This window comes from Jaculus jaculus, chromosome 11 (genome assembly GCF_020740685.1).
Source record: "Jaculus jaculus isolate mJacJac1 chromosome 11, mJacJac1.mat.Y.cur, whole genome shotgun sequence".
Classification (NCBI taxonomy): Eukaryota; Metazoa; Chordata; class Mammalia; order Rodentia; family Dipodidae; genus Jaculus; species Jaculus jaculus.
Genome location: NC_059112.1, coordinates 68,471,409 through 68,493,325, shown reverse-complemented (window position 1 = coordinate 68,493,325; position 21,917 = coordinate 68,471,409).

Here is a 21,917-nt window from a genome sequence, read left to right as displayed (position 1 = left end):
CCAGGTCATCCTGGGCTAGACTGAGACCCTACCTTGAAAGACCAAAGGAAAAAAAAAATAGCATTCTTCTGAACCAAAAACACTTTCCCATATGGTCTCTCTAGAATTGCAAACATATGAAGTCATTAATGATGAGCTGTTCCTAGTTAGGGATTGACTGTTAAAGAAAATAGACTTCTTGTACTCACTACTGAAGGTAACAGAAAATCTAGCACATTCCTCACTTGACTAGAGGATGGAATTCTCAAAATGTTCCCTAGTTTTTAAAATTCAGGATACATACACAACATACACACACGCACATGCATGCGCACACACACACATATATATTATGCATCTACTGGATTTGAAAATTCTAGAACTAACCCATTCGTTTGTGTATTAATGGTTGAATAAGGTGAAATATGTTGTATAAATGCTTATTTGACCATTCCATGAATTTTGCAAAGAAAATGGCTTTCAGATGAATCCCCAAGCCATGATAACATATTTGGAATTAGATATGGTCAGGGAGTTAGGACTTCTAAAAGCGGATTTCAAAGTGTTATTACAGACTTTTTTTTTAAGTGAGAGTGGAATGACCATGCCCAAGTGAAACAGAAACAGTGGAAACTGTTTTACAAAGTATCATTTGTGTGCATTGGCATTCTTTCCAGGAGCTTTAGATGAATTAGGCTGCATTTGCTTGGAGAAGCCAGTGAAATAATTATGTATATTGTGTGTGCAGTAGGAGAAGACACAATGGTGTTGCAGTTCAATCAATGGTATTGTTTCTTTCCCACCTGTAGGCTGTATGTGAGCACATGTGGAATGGATGTCTGCATATCCAAAATGCCACAAAAAAAGATGGAAATTTGACCCAGGAGTGCTCATGGTGGTGTCTATCAAGTCATAGGAGGATGAAAACATAGAGTAGCACCATGTACAACATGAATATGGATGTATTCTCTGAGTTAGAAAAGTAAGAAATAGTCAAAAGGGACACCTGTTCACTTACTGTTTTCAGGCTGGACGTGGTGGTGCACGCCTTTAATCCCAGCACTCGGGAGGCAGAAGTAAGAGAATTGCTGTGAGTTTGAGGCCACCCTGAGACTACATAGTTAATTCCAAGTCAGCCTGAGTTAGAGTGAAACCCTACCTGGAAAAACCAAACACACACACACACACACACACACACACACACACGATATTTTTATTTATGAGAGAGAGAAAGAGGCAGATAGAAAGAGAGGGAGAGAAAGAATGAGTGTGTCAAGGCCTGTAGCCACTGCACACAAACTCCAGATGCATGCACAACCTTGTGCATCCGGCTTTCTGCATGAGTATTGGGGAATCCAACCTGGGTCCTTTGGCATTGCTGGCAAGTGCCTTAACTGCTAAACCATCTCTCCAGCCCTCACCTTTCTGTACACATAGAATGCTTAAACAAAAAGCCAACATTGTGATGATATGCATTTTGTATGTATGTGTGTGCATGTTTATGTGTGCAGGTGCATGTATACGTTTGTACATGGGAAGGGCAGAGGACACCTCATCATGCCTCAGGAAGCATCTATCTGTTCATCATGATGCAAAGCTTCAAAATATTTAATGATTGAAAATAGACTTCTAGTGAAGTTTAATTTAGCGCATTCATTTTGCTAATTTGCCTCTTATATCATAACGGTTCTGGGGACATGGCTCAGGAGGTAAAGTGTGTTTGCTGTGCAAGCACAAGGACTTGCACAATCCCCAGGACTCACACAGAAGCCAGGCATGGTAGTGTGAGTTTTGATCCCAGCTCTGGGGATGCAAAGATAGGTGGATTCTGACGGTTTGCTGGCCAGCCAGTTTAACCTTCCTGGTGAGCTTCAGTCCAGTAAAAGACTGTTTCCAAAAAGGTGGATGGATCTTCAGGAATGACACCTGAAATTGTCCTCTGGCCTCCACAGGAACAAGTACATACATGCATTTGTATCTGCTCACACGTGAACACACACAAACTCAGCTGGAAGTGTTAGTTTTAAGTGTAAACCTTCTGTGTGTGCAAAAAAGATGAAGCTTCTTCAGTAAATGAAGAGATGTCCCTTTTGTATGTCTGAATTTATGAAAAATAGAATATCTCAAGATCTTGAATGACTAGCTAACTGTATAAGCAAACGTGACTCCAAGAGATTTTCACTGATCTGGTTCACTGGTTGTCCATTGGGCACCTCAGGTGACCATAGTTCTAAAGTGCACACAGTTACCAACTACAGTGACACTCATTCATACGTTTTGGATTTCCTTATTGAGACATTTCCCTTTGTAGTTCATACTGGCCTGTAATTTATAGCCCTCCCAATTCTCCTGCTCAGCCTCCTGGGATTGGAATTATAGGCAGACACCACTGTGCCCAGTTCCCTTTCACTTTTTGGTTTATTTCTTTATGAACATGAGTGTTTATGCTCGCAAAAGCATGTATTACTTTTACTCATTTCCTGAACTATGAATTATTTTGTCATTTTTATGCTTTTCAAAAACTCTTTGAGAAATCTAAACAAATGTCATTTAAAAAAATTGCTTTAAATTAACTTTTCCATAATTGTGCTTTTGGGATTTTGATTTCTTTGTATTTCTACATTCAGAATTATGATGTTTGGGATCTTGTCTTTCAGGGTTATGGCCCAAACCCAATTTCCCTCTAACATTCAGACATACAGTTCTGAGCACTGTCACTGTAAAAGTAGCATTAAGTCAGCAAGCAATTTTCATGAGCAGCACTGGCCAGCTTCCATATTCCTTGGCCAGAGCTCTGACCTTTCCTGAAAAGCCAGTCCATGCTTTTCTGGTGGCCACTGGTGAACCTGAGAAGTTGGCGACTGCAGGCAGTTGGTATTTACTTAACAAGGAAAAAGGAGAAAGCCAATATTTATTGAGTGTGTACCAAGTACTAGACATTTGAAACATAATTTCATTGGACTGAAAGATGAAGAAACTGGGTCTGAACAAAACCCTCTCCACATACCTGTGAAGACAGGGTTCCCATCTGACAGGCTTTGCCCCACACAGTACAGCTGATAGTCTCTCCTAGGCGTGGGGTTGAGATACCACCGACTTATGTCAAGTAGTTAAACTAGATGATTTTGTGGAAGTACAGCTGATGACAGGTCCAGTGGAAAGAGGTGGGAAGGAAAGCAGGGAAGGAGGGAGACTCCCTGAATTGGTGCACTGTAGCCTGTCAGAGAGCCAGGAAGGACAAGGTTTAGGGACAAAAATATGATGCATTTAGAAATGCTGAGCTAATGGGGGTAATATTTATACTGTGGCTGCAGCTACATGAAAAATTGGGAATCCATTTGACCAGGAAGTGGAAGATGATAGGTGATGATGACACGGCTCTTTGTGAACAGGAAGTGGAAGGAGTTATGTAATAATGAAATGGGTGTTTATGAGAGTTGTGGGCTTTGCCCTCCCTCCTTCTTTCCCTCCCTCCTTTCCTTCCTTCCTTTCTTTTTCTATGCATATGTGTGTTATGGGGTGTGTGTGTGTGTGTACAGAGTGTGGACAGAGTGTGCCACAGCATGTGTACAGAGGTCAATCTTGGAGGTCGGTCCTCACCTTCGACCTTCTTTTTGAGGCAGGTTCTTGTTGACGGCTGTGTTCGCCAGGGTGTCTGGCCCTGGAAAGTCTCCTGTCTCTACCTCCCATCTTGCTGTAAGACTCCCTGGGATTTCAGACCCCACAACATCTGGCTTTTATGTGGATTCTTGGTATCTGAACTTAGGTCCTTACATTTGTAAGGCAAACATTTTATCTACCAATAAATCTCCCTAGACCCTCCCTTCTTTTTCATTAAAAAATGTTTTTATTCTGCTCCTTCTATGAGAATATAAACCTTCTGCAAGACAATGGTAAGTTCAGGATTAAACTGCTCTGTTCATATCCCACATGAGTCTCAAACCAAAGAGCTCTGAATACATTGTGCAGTTCCTCAGTCAATACCCAATTAAAAAAATACAAAAATAACTGTCTGTTTTCGGTATGTGTATGATGTGTGTATGTGTGTGTGTTCATATGTGCACAGGTCATAGGACAACTTTCGGATGCTGGTCCTCACTTTCCACTCATGTGAGGAAGGATTTCACATTCTCACTGTTGTTCACTGCTGTATTTTCCAGGTTAGCTGGTTCATGAGCTTCTGGGAATTTGCCTCTGTCTCCTATCTCACCATTACTGTGCTGGGATTCCAGAAGGCCATCCACAGCATCTTGTTTTTTACGTGGGGTCTTGGGATAGAACTTGGATACTCATGCTTGACTGGGTGACAGTCACCTTATTCACTGAGCTATCTCCCCAACCCAATCTCACCCAACTTGTTCTTAAAATGTCTATCATAGCTAACAGCTTAAATTATTCATTTCTTTCCTCAGCCTTCTGAGCACTGGAACTACAGGCGTGAGTCACCATGCCTGGCCAGAACTTTGTGAAATAGTTGATAGTACTTGAAATTAAGAAAGTGACTATCAGTAATTTGCTCTTTAATGTGAATCAGTATCTGCAGATTGCTTTTCTTTCATGGGACTTTGTCTCAGGGCTGCATGTCAAGAGGAAACTAGGACAGTCTAGGGAGCTCAGGCTTAGGACAACACTGCTGCACAGTGGGAACACTGAGTGCTTGGGGAATAGCACTGAAGCCACGGGCCTGGGCTCAAGAGGAGTGAGATGTACACAAAAGGCTGCTCTGATTTCTTTAGACGTGCACCTGACTAGCTGGGTATGGTGGCACAAGCCTTTAATCCCAGCACCTGGAGGTAGAGGTAGGAGGGTCACCATGAATTCAAGGCCACCCTGAGACTCCATAGTGAATTCCAGGTCAGCCTGAGCTAGAGTGAGACCCTACTTTGAAAAAAAAAGAAAGAAATGCACCTGACTTCATTCCTAGAGTGTCCACAACCTTGTGAAGTAGCTAAGAAGAGACACAACTGATCAAGGGCTGCTCAAACCTGGATTCAAAGCCCCAACTGATGTGCATAGGAGAATTCTCTGTGCTCAGGAAAAGATGGGCTGAGGTATATTCACAGAGCAGCTCAGGGGCCAGGCCATCCAGCTGGTAAGAAACAGGACCTAGTACTGGTAATGCCTGTTGCTTCCACCTTTCCAACATTGGTGAGGCCCAGGATAGGAGTACAGGTGAAGGCTCAAGTAAGTATTCAGAAATTATCAGTTAAAGTGCTGAACTATGTATGCCACATCTCCCATCTTAACAACATACCTTAAAAATACTGAAAGATCAGGTTCAAAATTTTGAATTCTCTACTTTTTGGAGTTCTCCACAGAGGATGAGGCTGTAGGGAAGAGCAGCTGGCTCATGCTCAGCCTTAGTCTGCTCCCTTCTCTCCCCACCTCTGCCCTTGGGGCTTTGTTTGCATGTGGGTAGATACCCTCAAAACCTTGCTACCTGAGCAAGTCCTGTCAATAGCCCTCTTTGGGCCTCTGAGTGTACATACTGCAGCATAGTCTGTCCTTGGGGAAAAGGTGTGGGGAGAGGCTAGTTATTTGAGCAAGTCATCAGAGGGTGCCAGGTACATGAAGCATCACTTAGAAGGGAAGCCAGGAAACTCAGGTTGACTCTTTTTAGCTCCTTGTTGAGGAAGATAGGGAGGGAGGGAGGGAAGGAGGAAAGGAGGGAAGGAGGTGATACAATTTGGGATGTGGCTAGGGACGGGGCTCTATAGCATGTGAGACTTTTTGTTTTTGCATGTGGGACTTTTATCTGGGGTCTTTAGACAGTGCTGTGGGTGTCTGGGGGGAATAAAGCAGACTTTGAAGAACAGGACATTTCTTGAGCACTCAGGCCCCTTCAAAAGTGTCTACATTCTTTCTGTTGCTCCAGTGCAGGTTAGCTGGCCCAATCTCAAAGGTTGTGATCTCTCATATAATTGCATCTGAATGGGCAGAAATTTCAGCTCAAAGATTTCATTTCTATGCCATATCCCACTACTCACACCAGTCCATTTCTACCTGATGCAACCCTGCACAACTTCTCAGGACACTGCCATAACAGCAAGCCTCTCACACAAACTGCTACTAGCCCAGTCCAGACAAAGCTCCTTTTCATCCTCATAAGCCAAACCTCATAGTCCATTGTTCTTACTGGATTCAGGTCTTGCAACTTTGACCAGAATAATCCATCAAGCTGTACTTACAACACTGCAAGATGTCTCTTAGGCCAAGGTTTCAGATCCTCCCACATTCCTCTTGAAAATCAGTTCCAAAGGGTGAAAGCCACATAGTCAGGTGTCTAGTAGCACTCTTCAGTATATTAGTCAGGGTTCTCTAGAGGAACAGAACTGCTAGAATGAATTATAGTAAAAAGGGAATTTATTGGTTTAGCTTTCAGCAATCCAAAGGGCAGTTTCAGGTCAGAGAATCAAGGAACCTGGTTGCTGCTCAGTCCATGTGGGTAGATGCCTCAGCAGTCCCAATCTGGCACTGAAGGCCTGTAAGCGTCCTGAGTCGCCATTGGTTTTCAATCCACATGCATCTTCAGTTGATGCAGGTCTTCAGTCTATGCTGGTTTTCAATCCACACTGGTAGGTAGCAAGCAGCCCTGGCAGCCATGTGGAAGGAAGGGGTTCTTTTCACCCAGTGCTTCCTTATATAAAGATCCCCCACTGAGAGGGGCCTGCTACTCTGGGGGAAGAACTTCCTCCTACAGTTAATCTTTCCTGGAAGCCACCTTAGCAACCCACCCAAAAGGGATTTCTGTGGATTACTAAACAGATCAAGTTGATAACACCTTACCCATCAAAAGTCTACCCCTTGTTAATATGACACCAAACCATATCTCCTTACATCATACTTAATTTCCAAATTCAAGCAGTAACAAGCTCATAATTCCACTTAACATGGTATAACTATCCCACATACAACTGGAAATGCAAAATCTTCCCCCAATACAAAGCAAGGTTCTTTGAGGAATGCTTAGTCTCTAATATAATAGGTCTAATATAAATTCAACAACAGTTAGCTAGTGATATAATCTTAATATTGGTGTAGATATGTACAAATAGTCATATCAAGGTAGGCCAGAAACATGGTAACTACAGTCCTCGTTTCTTGTAACTGGTTATGTGGCCTTAGCTGGTATTTGTAACTACCTTCTTTTACTAGCCATTCTGTATTTCCTCCACCTTCAGCAAGCACCTCAGCAGGTCTTGCATCTTTACGCGGAGGGGTGAACCATACCTTCATTCCTGAAGGATCTGGGCCACTTATCACACTATCTCCATTGGATTGTTGCAATCATTCATTGACTTTGATAACAGGCCATAGTGTAGTAGACACTTCAGGTTCACTGTGATGAACTTCAGGAACTCCAGGTAGGAAAACATAGCATATCTTTAGGTGGAAATCTCAGACCCACCACCACACCTTAAAATGCACCCAGTGATGCCACGTCCAGCCAGGTGTCTGCAGATGCAAACTATAAACTAATAAAACAGTGAATACATTGGGGGCCATCTATTCAAAATACCACATTCCACCTCTGGCCCCCAATAGATTCATAACCATCACACATTATAAATTGTACTCAGTTCAATTTCAAAGGTCCCCACAGTCTTGCCCAATGTAAGATAGTAAGTCCTGTAAAATCAAACAACTTACATACTTCCAACATATAAAGGCGCACAGTAAATGTTTTCAACTGGTATAATGCATAGCATTGAGAGATTAGAACAATGCAAACTCAACCACTATCAAATAAACATCAAATTTCTGCAGTGCAAGTTCAATATAGCCAGAGACTTACAGTCTCCAGATTTTCCAACTCTGCCCCTCCAGCTGAGCAGAGTAGCCAGGGAAGACTTACATCCTAGGCCAACAGTGCACTCTATGGTAGCCTTTGCATAGTCCTGGTATATCCAAAACATCTTCAGGTCTTCATGCAGACCACGATACATCTTCCAAAGGCCCTTTCTGCCTATCGGGAGTCAGACCCTGCCTCATGCTGCATCTCAGCAGCGGCTCCTGGAACCATGTGCAATTTACGAGCACTCCTCACATTTTACATGCTTCTGAAACCAATACCAGCTAGGCAGGACACAGCCATATCCTTAATTCAGGGATGAAAAGTAGGTTCCTTTTCAGTCAACTCTTTCCAAAAGAGTTTGTATTTCTATGATACTCTTTCATCAGGCATCCTTTACATTGTTTTAATGTAAAGCAGTTGGGCCATCTTCCTTAAGATTGCTAATGTGTTTGACAATAGCAGCTTCAGCAACTTAAAACCAGTCTCAGTGCCTGCAATTGCAACTTGCTTGAGGTTTTCCAACTTAAAATATCATTTATTTATTTGTTTACTTGAAAGAGACAGAGAGAGAGGAGAGAGAGAGAGAATGGGTGTGTCAGATCCTCCATCCACTGCAAATGGACTCCAGACACATGTGCCACCTTGGGCATCTGGCTTATGTGGGTACTAGGAAATTGAATCTGGATCCTTAGGCTTCCCAGGCAAGCACCTTAACTGCTGAGCCATCTCTCCAGTCCCTTAAAATCTTAAATCTCTCAGTCAAGTATCTTTAGCAAAGCACATCAGTCCATTACAAATTTAACCTTGATCAAACTCTCTGGGCCTGGGTAGCAGAATGCAATCAGACCTTATTCCAGTAGCCCAGTTCCAAAAAAGTCCTCTTCAGTCCTTTCCTTCCCCTTAGAAAGCTCATAAGCCAAGCCTTGAAGTTCAATACTGTCTGCACTTAGCATTCTCAAGCCCTCATCAGAATAGTCCATAAAGCTTGGCTTACCACTCCAGAGGACATCTTCAGCTGCAAGCACCAAGTCCATGCACATTCCTCCAAAACATAAGTTCCAAAACACCAAAATTCACATGGTCAGGTTCATCTGACCCCACATTCTGGTACCAATTTCTGTGGTAGACAGCTTCAGTTTCACTGAGACGAACTTCCAGACCAGGCAAAGTTTTGAAGGAAGGGATATTTATTGAAGCTTACAGATCTAGGGGAAGTTCCATAATGGCAGAAGAAGTTGGCTTGTTTTCACAAGCCCAAACACACAGAGAGAAGCACAAGCCTCAAAGCCAAAAGCCACACAGAATAGCACACTTCAGGAACTCCAGCTAGGCACACATTGAATATCTTTAGATTGAAATCTCAAACCCACAACCACACTTTCAGATCCATCCAGGGACATTGCCTCCAGCCAGGTGGTTGCAGATACAAACTACAGACTAATAAAATAGTGAATATATTGGGGGCCATCTATTCAAACTACTGCACATGGTGCACTAAGAGATGCCCTAAAAGATCTCCTGCACTCCAGAAATACTCTTCCTTACCTCCACTGTGGAGGAGCAGTCCAATTTCCTCCTGGTAGTTTGGATCAATCATCTCTGCTAACACTGTAACTCCTTTCTTAGCCTGTTCATTCAAGGGCATCATGAGCCCAAAGTGGCCTGGGGGAGGTCTTAGCTTCCAGTTCAATGGAATATTTTTTATGCCTCCTATAAAAAGCACTGCTCCCTCTGGCACCAAGACCTCTAGGCCAGCAGAGCATAAGTTGTGGGAACAGGAAGCAAAAGTTTAGCTAGTTGGTCACTTGGGGTGACGGTAAGTGGGACCATTCCCATTTCCACCCCTTGATTACTGGACCCATGAATCTGAGCTACAGTATCATATATAGGACACTAATTCAGAGCCTATACAGCCTGCTGGAGGACACTCCTTCAGCCCTCCAAGCTATTGCCACCTAGTTGGTGTGTAACTTTTTCTGTAAAAGGCCATTCTACGTTCTGAATCCAGCTATTTCAGGGTGGTGGGGCACATGGTATGATCAGTGAATTCCATGATCATGAGCCCACTGCCATATTTCCTTGGCTATAAAGTGAGTTCCTTGGTCAGAAGCAATGCTGTGTGGAATACCATGAGAGTGGCAAGGCATTCTGTAAGCCCATGGATGGTAGTTTTGGCAGAAGCACTAAGTGCAGGAAAGATAAATGCATACCCAGAATAAATGTCTATTCCAGTAAGGAAAAACGCTGCCCTTTCCATGATGGAAGTGGTCCAATGTAGTCAACCTGCCACCATCTTGCTGGCTGGTCACCCTAAGGAATACTACCATATTGGGGGCTCAGAGTTTGTCTCTGCTGCTAGCAGCTTTGGCAGTCAGCATCAGCTGTAGCCAGTTCAGCCTTAGTTAGTCCATGATGTTGGGCCCATGCATAACCTGAATCCCTGCTACCATGGCCACTTTGTTCATGGGCCCATTGGGCAATGACAGGGATAGCTAAGGAAAGAGGCTGACCACTATCCTCAGAACATGTAAGCTTATCTACTTGATTATTAAAGTTATCCTCTGAGGAGGTCAACTTTTGATGAGCATTAACATGGGACACAAGTATGTTTATATCTTTGTCCATTCAGAGAGGTCTATCCACATGCACCTGCCCCAGATGTCCTTCTCACAAATTTTCCAACTGTGCTCCTTCCAATTCCTGGGCCATCCAGCCAAACCACTGGTCACAACCATGAATCAGTGTATTACTGCACATCTGGCCATTTTTCTTTCCAAGAAACCATGTGAACTGACTGAAGTTATACCCATTGTGAAGACTTCCCTTCACCACAGTCCTTCAGAGTTGTCCCAGAAAGGGGCTGTAATCCTGCAGCTGTCCACTTCCGGGAGGTGCTGCATAATGTGCTTAACCATCTGTAAACCAAACCCTGGTCCTCTCCTCCTCAATTGATCATAGGGCACACCCCATGATGCCATAAATGCATACTTGGGGACAGAAGGCATTGTTACAGAAGTATAAACCATAGGCATTTGGGAAACTTTCTCATGCAACTTACTTGTGCCTTCAGGGCCTGCTCAAGCCAGATCATGCATATACCTCTTCCACTTGATGATGGACTGCTATTGTGCACATCCAACTTTATGGCCTGGTGGGTCAGATAACATCCACCTCCTAATAGGCAGCTCAGGTCACATAGTAACTTGATTGCCCATTGTCAAATGTTCAGTTTCCACTAAGGCCCAATAGCAGGCCAAGAGCTGTCTCTCAAAGGGAGAATAATTGTCTACAGATGATGGCAGGGCTTTGCTCCAAAATCCCAAGGGCCTCCACTGTGATTCACCTATGGGAGTCTTCCATAGTATCCAAACAATATCCATATCTTCCACTGACACCTCAAGTACCATCGGATCTGCTGGATCATATGGCCCAAGGGGCAAAGCAGCCTGCACAGCAGCCTGGACCTGTTGAAGAGCCATTTCTTGTTCTGGGCCCCACTGAAAACTAGTAGCTTTCTGAGTCACTTGGTATATGTGACAGAGTAAGATACCCAAATGGGAAATGTGCTGTCTCCAAAATCCAAATAGGCCCCTTAGATGTTGTGCTTCTTTCTTAGTGGTAGGAGGGACCAGATGCAATAACTTATTCTTCACCTTAGAAGGGGTATCTCTGCATGTCACACATCATTGAACTCCTAGAAATTTCACTTTCTGGTGGAAGATCCTTGAATTTTGGATGATTTCATTTCCCATACCCTGATGTGCATATGCTGAACCAGCAACTCCAGAGTGGTTGCCACCTCCTGCTCATTTGATCCAATCAGCATAATATCATCAAATAATGGACCAACATGACATCTTGTTGAAGGGACAGGCCATCAAGATCCCTGTGAATTAAGCTATGACACAGGGCTGGAGAGTTAATATAACCTTGAGGTAAAACAGTAAAAGTGTACTGCTGACCTTGCCAACTGAAGGCAAATTGCTTCTTGTGGTCCTTATGGACAGGTATGGAGAAGAAAGCATTCACTTTATTTAAGTAGTTGCATACCAGGTACCAGGAGATGTGTTAATCTGCCCAAGTAAAGAAACCACAACTGGTACAGCAGTTGCAATTGGAGCCACCACCTGATAATCCACTATTATTCTCCAGGATCTGTGTTTCTTCTGAGCAGGCCAAATAGGAGAGTTAAAGGGAGACATTGTGGGACCCACCACCTCTGCATCCTTCAATTCCCTTATAGTGGCATTAATTTCTGCAGTTCCCCAGGGGATCCAATACTGTTTTTGATTCACTATTTTCCCTGGTGGTTGGAGCCTCAATGGCTTCCATTTGACCTTTCCAGCCACAATAGCTCTCACACTACAAGTTAGGGAACCAATGTGCGGGTTCTTCCAACTTCTAAGTATATCTATCCCAATTATGCATTCTGGGACTGGGGAAATAAACACAGGGTGAGTTTGGGGACCAACTGGACCCACTGTCAGTCTACCATTTTCAAAATCCATTGATCACCTGACCTCCATAAGCATCTACATTAACTGGATGGCAGCAATGCTTTTTGGGGTCCCCTGAATCAATGTCAATTTGGAGCCAGTGCCAAGTAGGCCAAAAAAGATCTGATTATTTCCTTTTCCCTAGTGTACAGTTACCCTAGCAAAAGTACACAGGTCCCTCTGAGGAAGACTAGGAGTAAGCTTAATATTGACATTTTTGGGCGTTGTAGCATTTTGAACCTGACTGCAACACTGTTCTTACCTCAAATCTATTTTTCTAGTGCTATAGTTTCCCAGTGATTTGTAGTGGTTTGGCTTCCTGCACCACTATCAGTGGTGGTTTGAATGTAAATGTCTCCCATAAACTCAAGTGTTTATGCTTAAGCCTCCTACTTTGTATGCAGTAAGTACAGCCCTACTAGAGGAGGTGGGTCACTTGGGGTAATCCTGAGTCTAGCCTTTTTTGTGTTCATAGACACCTCACCTTCGATGTTCTCTCTCTCTCTCTGCTTCAGGTGGGATGTGTGATGTGTGATGTTGTGAGCTGCATACTCTTCTCCTCTTTGATGAAGCTTCACCTCAAAATGGTAAGCCTGAAATAAACCCTTAAAGCTGTTTCTGGTTGGTTGTTTTGTCCCAGCAAGGAGAAAATAACTGCTACAATATCTGAGAGCAGGTTGAGGACCTGCTTTATTGTGGGCAAGTCTCTTCAAAAGTCTCTACTTTCAAAAGCCACCTGGGTTTCCAATTGTTGGGGCTACTGGATATGACAGGCAAAGACTGGCAATGTGGGAGGCCCAGTGCCACTCGGGGCACTTCTGTACCTGGACCTGTCTTCTCAGACACTCTGCAGTCAGCCAGCGCAACATAGCCCAGTGTCTCTCTGCCTAACCCAGTGATTCTGCCTTGGGCTAGTTCATGAAATAAGTAGGCTGACTGATGAGTTTATAAGTTTCATTTTGAGTGTATGAGAAGGGGATATCAGGGGACTGAGGTAGAGGGTGAGTTTGCCACACGAATGGAGCATGCACATTACTTTGGGCAGAGTTTTGCCGAAAGGTTAGGTTTGGAATAGACTTTGAAGGATGAAATGAGCATTCCTTTGTATAGAAAGAGTATATTTCAGGTAGGCTGGACCAGGTCCTTAGAAATGTTTGGGAAACTAGTCTGAAAAATCCCAGGTACCAGGTTTAGGAGACTTCAGGAACAGAGAGCTGCACACGTCCCAAGAAAGGGATGCTGTCTTGCTCATCATTGTCTCTTGGGCCCATCACAGGGCCTGAATGTGGGCAGTGTTTGGTATGCATTTATTCATTGACTCTTAAATGAGTCTGTAGCATTGTGTCTTTTATATTAGGGCATTTCTTGGTAGAAAATAGTATATGACAGCATCCACTTTCTTCTTTTGCTCTCTGCTCTTAAAAAGGACAAGCTAGCCGATGCCTGTCTGAGGATGCCTCATTCCTATTAGGAAGGATTTATAGTAAGGCCCAGAGAAAAGCCTTGCTTCCTCTTTCTGTGTAATGGCCCCCCAAGAACTTTCTGAAGTTCTTTCCTGAAAGAACCCATAAGTTGCTTGAATCACTGATGAGAGATATAGGGTGAGGTGAAGCTGGGCATGGTGGCACACGGCTTTAGTCCTAATATTCAGGAGGCACAGGTAGGAGGATTGCTGTGAGTTTGTGGCCACCCTGAGAATACAGAGTGAATTCCAGGTCAGCCTAGACTAGAGTGAAACCCTACCTTGAAACCCCCCCCCCCCACCAAAAAAGAGAGAGAAAGATAGGGTGAGGTGAAATCTTGCCAAGTCAAGCTATTACACCTTTGATAACTTCCAAGGTAATTCTGATAGGCGCACACCTGAGAAGTAGGCTGGAGCAATGTCAGGAAGTGAGAGACATGGGTATGAGCTGGTAGGATCAAGGAATAAAGCACACTCAGGTTTACAGTGCTGAGAGAGAGAGCGGATGGGATCATGAAGATTGCTCATGCACCGTGCAGCTGTCCCCAGTCTCTTCTGGGATTTCTATATCATATCATTTCCAAGCAAACATCCTCAATTAGAGCATTCTCCATGTAAAGGTACTGCTTTCATTTCATCCTGGAGTGGTGTGTCAGTGGAGAAATGGAAAGATTTTCAAGGTTTATGCCAGACAACTTGTATTTTTGAGAAGGATGGAAATACTAAGAGAGGAGTTGATCTATACACCTTGGTCTAAACAACCCAGAGAAGAAACAAAAGGAAAACAGAGGACTTTGGTCATTGTAGTAGAGAGCATCAGTATGCTGGGATGAACTTCCAAACAGACAGTTTTATGGGAGGAAGAGGCAAATCTCAAGCTTATAGATCCAGGGGAAGTTCCATCCATAGTTGAAGATGTCAGCACCCCCTAGTGAATCCAAGCAGAGAGTGAAACCACCAACAGCCAGCACCACCACAAAGCAGGGAGCACAGAAGTCCATCAGAGCTCAGATTGCTGTGCACACCTTTGGGCTGGAAATCAGGTCTGCCTCCAAACACACCTTAGGGCTGGACTCCAGGGTCTATCCTCAGTGACACCGCTTCCAGCCAAGTCGCTGGTGATCTAAGTTACAAGTTTAACTTTAACATCTGTGCCAATGGGAGACACATTCAAACTACTACAGTATTTCATTTCCTGCATGATTTTAGAGGTTTTATTTATTTACTTATTTACTTTTTTACCCAGGTGTGCACAAGAGGATGAAGCCACTGCCACCTTGCTTTACCACTGGTGTTGAACAGTTGATTATGTAGCAAGGATCCTGCCACACCCTTCTCATTTGTTTTCTTTTTTCTTTTTTCTTTTTTTTTTGGTTTTTCGAGGTAGGGTCTCACTCTGGTCCAGGCTGACCTGGAATTAACTCTGTCATCTCAGGGTGGCCTTGAACTCATGGCAATCCTCCTACCTCTGCCTCCCGAGTACTGGGATTAAAGGTGTGCGCCACCACACCCGGCTCTGCATACTTTTCTTTAGAGCTGTGAGGAAGCTGAGATCCAGCAAGGTCCAATATCCCCTGCACAGTTTCAGGAAGCGGAATGTCACATCATGGCACATGTGACAGTAACCTGTTGTGAAGTGAGGGGCCATCCCTTGCATTGCAGGGTGTCTAGCCTCAGTGCTGGTCTCTATGAACACTATGAGAGTAGAGCCACACCCATTGTCACAACCAAAGGTGTCTCTGGACAGTGCCAAATGACCATGGGTAGGAGAGCAACACTGCCAGTGGGTAAGAACCACTGTACATTGAGCAGGTGTCTGACCTGGGTGACAACCCCCCTCTGCCTATGTTCAAGGCCTACTCTTTTCTCCCCCAGGAACCAAAGACTGAACTGAAGAACAGCACTTTTGTGAACACACTGCCCTGCCTGGCAGCAGAATGCGCTGTGCTCTAGTCATAGCAGTGAATGCCATTTCAGAGAAAGTAATAATAGCTTACATTACTGAGTTCTTACTGTGCTACAAGAACTGTGGCAAGTGCTTGACACACATTTGCTCACTTAATTGTCTCCACAGCCTGGTGAGAAATGACGTGCTGGCAGCCTCGCAGTAGTAAGGCAGACAGGAAGGAGATGCCTCACCTCTGCAGCACTGGGAGGCACCTATCCCTGATGGCCAAGGACATTTCAGAGTCCAGTGCTGGTGACATGTGTGATATCAGGCTTTGGCTGGAAGTTCCACTGATCCGTGACTATGGAGGACACCTGGTTAAGCTTGAGCTTTCCAAGAAAGATTATTTTGAATATTTCATAGAGGAAACCAAAGACTCCATATGATCATGCATTCTTCTGGTACCACATGCTCTCCTGACATAGAATGGGGAAGTGTGTGGGGCCTGCTGGGAAAATGGGATCAGCTTGAACCGAGTCTTTGAATTTCTGACTCTTGGATCCTTAACACACTCTCCTAAGAAGCCATCATGTTTAAAAGTGTTTGCTAAATGAAAGCTCCAGTCCCAGTAAAGAAGTGTAAACTCACTGGGTTAAGCCAGTAATACAAAAATGAAGCCAGGTGGGGCGGCACACACCTTTAATCCCAGCACTTGGAAGGCTGAGGTAGGAGGATTACTATGAGTTTGAGGCCAGCCTGGGACTGCAGAGTGAGTTCTAGGTCAGTCTGGGTTAGAGTGAAACCCCACCATGAGAAAAAAAAGTAGAAATTATTATTCCAAGTGGAGACATTGAAATCCAGAGTCAGAAGAAAATACTGGACACAGACATCTGACTCCAAATAAAAGACAGCCTGGATCCGAAGTTGGGTTAATAACTTGAGAATAAACTGAACTACATGCTGGCTCACCTAGGAAGTATTTCAACCTATAGTTAGTTAATCACACTGGTGATCTTGACAGTACACTGCTGAGGCTGGCTTATGGGATACCATGATGTGAACAAGGCTTGGGCAGAAAGATGAGCCTGTGGGACTGGGACAGAGCTCACTGGAAGCAGAAGATGCCTGGATCATTAGAAAGGGTGCGGTAAGAAGGGACCAAAAAATAAATAGACAAGGAAAGAAGCCTAAATACTTAGGGCTCATAAGGGGCCTATCTTTCCCAGATCCACATTTTCTTTTTTTTTTTTTTTAAATTTATTTATTTATTTATTTGAGAGCGACAGACACAGAGAGAAAGACAGAGGGAGAGAGAGAGAATGGGTGCGCCAGGGCTTCCAGCCTCTGCAAACGAACTCCAGACGCGTGCGCCCCCTTGTGCATCTGGCTAACGTGGGACCTGGGGAACCGAGCCTCGAACCGGGGTCCTTAGGCTTCACAGGCAAGCACTTAACCGCTAAGCCATCTCTCCAGCCCCAGATCCACACTTTCTGAGGCTTCACAATACCACTTCACTCAGCCCTTCCTCCAAAAGACAAAATGGCTAATTGAGCATGCGCATAATTAACAGCGGGCATAGGACTCAGATGGGGATGAGGCTGGAGAAAGCTTGCTATGTTAGTATGGAAAGGTTTTCAGGGGATATGAAGACCTGTGTGGTGTTCATTGCTCAGGGAGATCTTCTCTTTAGGAAGATACTTGTGACCCTGTGTCCTGAGCAGTTGCTCAGTAGTTCCATTCTTGCTTAATGCCCACTGCTACCATTTTGAAATTATTTTTGAACAAGGAGACTTAGTTAATTCTTTCAATAAAACCTTTCTGTAAAATACCATGTCTACATGACTCTAGGACCCCAGGAACCATGGGCTTGCTTTGAGGAGACTCAGCAGTAATTCAGGTGTTGTAGACAGGACAATGCAGCACAACTACTTAGAAGAAAACAGTGACATGCCTTGTTTCTTTAGTTCTATGATTCCATCAGATATGATACTCCATGGCCTAGTGGTTCTTTCTTCTTAGAAAAACACACATTTATCCAGATAGACTCTTTAACCTATAGTGACAAGAAATATATGGAGATGTCTCAGGAAGAAAGAACACTTGTGCACACATAAGGATTTGAGTTTGATCTCTAGCACCTACATAAAAATCCCACTAGAGTGCCCAGCACTGAAATATGTCTATCACACCTTCCAGTGCTCAGGGTCTATTGTGGAAGAGGTGGTGGGAAGAATGTAAGGGCCAAAGGAAGGAGAGGACTCCCTTCAATGTACTCTTTCAGATACAACATGGCCTGGATATCCATGACCTCACAGTTCCTGGTACTACCTACAAAAGACCATCAATAATAGGAGGAAAAGATGATGACATCAAAATAAGGGAGAGACTGATTGAGAGGCGGAAGGGATATGATGGAGAGTGGAGGTGTGAAAGGGAAAGTGGGGAAGGGAATTATCATGGTTTATTGTCTACAATTATGGACGTTGTCAATGATTAAAAAAATTAGAAAGTTCTCTACATCTGTACACATTTGTGCACATCTGCTCACATGTGTGAATGCACCATATGCACACATACCACAAATACTATGTACACAATAAAAGATAAAAGTTTAAAAAATTAGCTGGGCATGGTGGTATACACCTTTAATCCCAACACTTGGGAGGCAGAGGTAGGAAGATCACCAAGAGTTCAAGGCCAGCCTGAGACTACATAGTGAATTCCAGGTCAGCCTGGGCTAGAGCAAGACCCTACCTAGCAAAACAAAATAAATAAATAAATAAAATTAAGAAATATTACATCACACAGAGAAAAGGGTGTCTTAGAATGGCAGTTCCTGATACAGTTCTTGATGAGATTTTTCAGCCCTTGGATTTTGCACAGCAAATGACTTTCTTCATTCTTCTCATCTTCATTGACCTCTGTTTAGACCTCTTGTTGACCTCTGAAGGCTTTTCGGATTATTTGCATGCAACTAAACATTGTTATAGGCTGTAAGACTGCCTGTGATGATGTCAATGACAATGACAGTGATTTCTAGGACTACTTTAAAGCCTATCTACATGCCTGGCTCTCTTCTTTGTTCACACACATTGCTTCTGATCTTTATATCATTCCTCCACAGTATTTATTATTATGTACATTTTCTGGAAGAAGACATTGAAGGTCAAAAAGTGCAGCTAGAGAGATGGCTTAGCAGTTAAGAATGCACTTGCCTACAAAGCCTATGGACCCACGTTTGATTTCCCAGTACCCACATGAGACAGATGCACAAGGTGGCACATGCATCTGGAGTTCATTTGCAGTGGCTAGAGGCCCTGGCATGCCCAATATCTCTCTCTCTCTCCCTCCCTTGTGGGAAAACACACACACACACACACACACACACACACACACACACACACACACACACACTTTTTAAAAAGTGAAGCAGCCAGGTGTGGTGGTGCACACCTGTAATCCCAGCACTAGGAGGTGGAGGTAGGAGAATCACTGTGAGTTCAAGGCCACCTTGAGGGTACATAATAATTTTCAGGTCAGCCTGGCCTAGATAGAGGGAGACTCTACCTCAAAAGACCAAATAACAAAACAAACAAACAAACCAGCAGTAGCTTAGCCAGGCCTTGTGACTGATTCAGGAGCAGCTTGCTCTTACCACAAATGGCCATTGTTGTTCAAGTGACAACAACAATGCCTGGATGTCTTCTTTCAGGATCATAGCCCAGAGCCTTAGCACTACTGAGGAAAAGAGGGTCACAGGAGAACAAGATCCCAGGATCTGGAAATGAAATTGCCAGTGTTGCCTGGTTAACTTTGCAGTTGCCCTCTTGGTTCGGCATTGGCTCGTGGAGCAGCAGAGCACTCACCTGCTTGTGAAAAAGCAATGCCACCAAGGAAGAAAAGGAAGAAAGCAGTTCTATACTTCAGGAAGAACAAGAGGATCAGGAGTTGATGGGAAAGCATTTCTGGAATATATATGTAATAGCCTGAGCTATTTTCACTAAGTACCCTGTTCTCTCCCACTGAGAGCACCCTGGACTTTAAAACCCTTTGCTGAATTCCATCCCATAAGGCTGGTAGTTGGCCCTGCAGAATATGTAACCTTCTCACTCTGTTATTAATGCCCTCACACAAGGCCAGGGGAGGAGAATGGGACATTCCATCATCATTCCTTCAGCTGTTCCAAGTCCTGTTGGATGATCAAGCCAAGCCTCCAGAGGTCTGCAAATCTCAGGCAGATAGTTATAAGCTCAAGGTTGGTTAAAGTAACATTCCTGAATGTCTACTTTGTATATATGCAGGGGCTAATGAACTCCTAAGTTGGTGAGAACTCCTGGTAGAACTCTTGGAGGCCAACACCTGTGGTCATACTATAGCATGAGGCCCTTGGCTATCAGTAAGTGGCTATTCCAACAAAGTTACTCTCACTGGGCTCCCTCCAAAGACTCTACTTTTCTCCTGAAGGCAGTAATTTAAAAAATTAATTAATTTATTTGAGGGACAAGATGAAAGAGAGAGAGAAAGAAAGAGACAGTAAGGGTGTGCCAGGGTCGCCTGCCACTGCAAATGAACTCAAGATGTATGTGCCACTTTGTGCATCCTGAAAGTGTATTTTCTTAATGCTTACTACTATTATTGACAAGATGTTTCATGTGGATACATCATGTGTTGGTACCCTCTTTTCCCTCACCCTTGCCTCTGTTCCTTTGGGGATGCTCCTCAGTGGGGTTTCAAGTATTCCCCATGGGGTTGTGGTTTATGTGTTGTGGGGGCAGTAGTCAGTTATTTTTGGGGGGAGGGTAAAAGCAATATTTTTGAAACTGAGATATAGTTCATTTAGAAAGATGCTAGAATGGGCATGAGGCTACTAGAGTACCTCCTCTCTGGTAAGGATGAGATCCAAGTTGGGATAGTGTTCTTTGAGGGTATGTGTGCATGTGTGTGTGTGTGTTTTATTCTTTATTTATTTGACAGAGAAAGAGGGAGAAAATGAGAAAATGGGCACACCAGGGCCTCTAGCCACTGAAAATGAACACCAGACACATGTGCCCCCTTGTGCATCTGGCTAATGTCGGTCCTGGGGAATTGAACCTAGGTCCTTTGGCTTTGCACAAATGCCTTAACCACTAAGTCATCTGTCCAGCCCTCCCCAATCTCTTTCCAAGGAATTTGTCTTCTACGTTCATTTGTGTGTGTGAAACATAATAAAGCTACATGTATGAAAATGCCATAATGAAATCCATTATGTACAATTCATATATGGTAATGATGACCATGAAAAAAATACAATTTTACTAAAAGAAAAGAAAAAGCTTGCCTGATGAGTAGATTCTGGGCTGTGAAGGAAAAATGTTGGCCATCTGTTAGGATTTCACTCTGGCTTCCCTTCTCTATCTTCTGGTGAACCGTTTCATTAAAAAATGTTCTCTCCTGCTTGGGCCCCAGTATGCAACTCTGGCATTTGATCCCAACCACAACTTCGAACTTACCCTGACTGCCCTGGGCTTCAGTGAAGAGACCTAACGTCAGCTGAGGATCCTGTGGGTGGAGCACTGTGTTACCACTCTTGTCATCACCATGGGTCCATCTGCTCTCATAGCCAGACCCCTGCTTTTCACAAAAAGAAACTAAGTGTATGATAAGTACCTGGTCCAAGTTCCCTGAGATCTGAACCTGCAGGGCTGGATGGCTCAGGCATAAGCAACCTGATAGGCAGCTTTTCTCCTGTGGAAGTATCAAAGTGCTGCCTTCCTAAACCAGGCTCACCACTGTGGTCTGGCCAAAGTGGGAAAATAGCTTAGCTTTGCCCTGATGCACTTCATTAAGGATTGAGTTTCAGGAAAGGGAATTTTACTCTTACTGTGTGATGTCAGCTTCCATGTCTCAGCTATGCATGCTATAATTATATTTCCACATTGTGCCTTTGTTCCAGGGGCTCACAGTTTGTATATTAAATGTGTTTATTCTATGGTTGGCATAATTCTTTCTTCTTTGTGTTATTTCAATCTTTCAAGGGCATTTATGTGAATATTTATACATACATAAATATAAGCATAAACCCAATCAACTTGTAACAAAGGAGGAAATAAACAGGCACCTATTCTTTAAAAAAGACACTTAGGTTTTTTGAGCAGATGAGAATTTGAATAATTTAAAAGAAGTCTCAACTTAATAACAACATTATATAAAATTATGTCTATCAAGGTCTTTGACTCCTTTATTTTTGCTTTAGAAAAAGTAGATCTTCAGTATTATGCTCTGCTATTTGCTTTGGCAGTCTTGGAGGTAGTGGGCAGG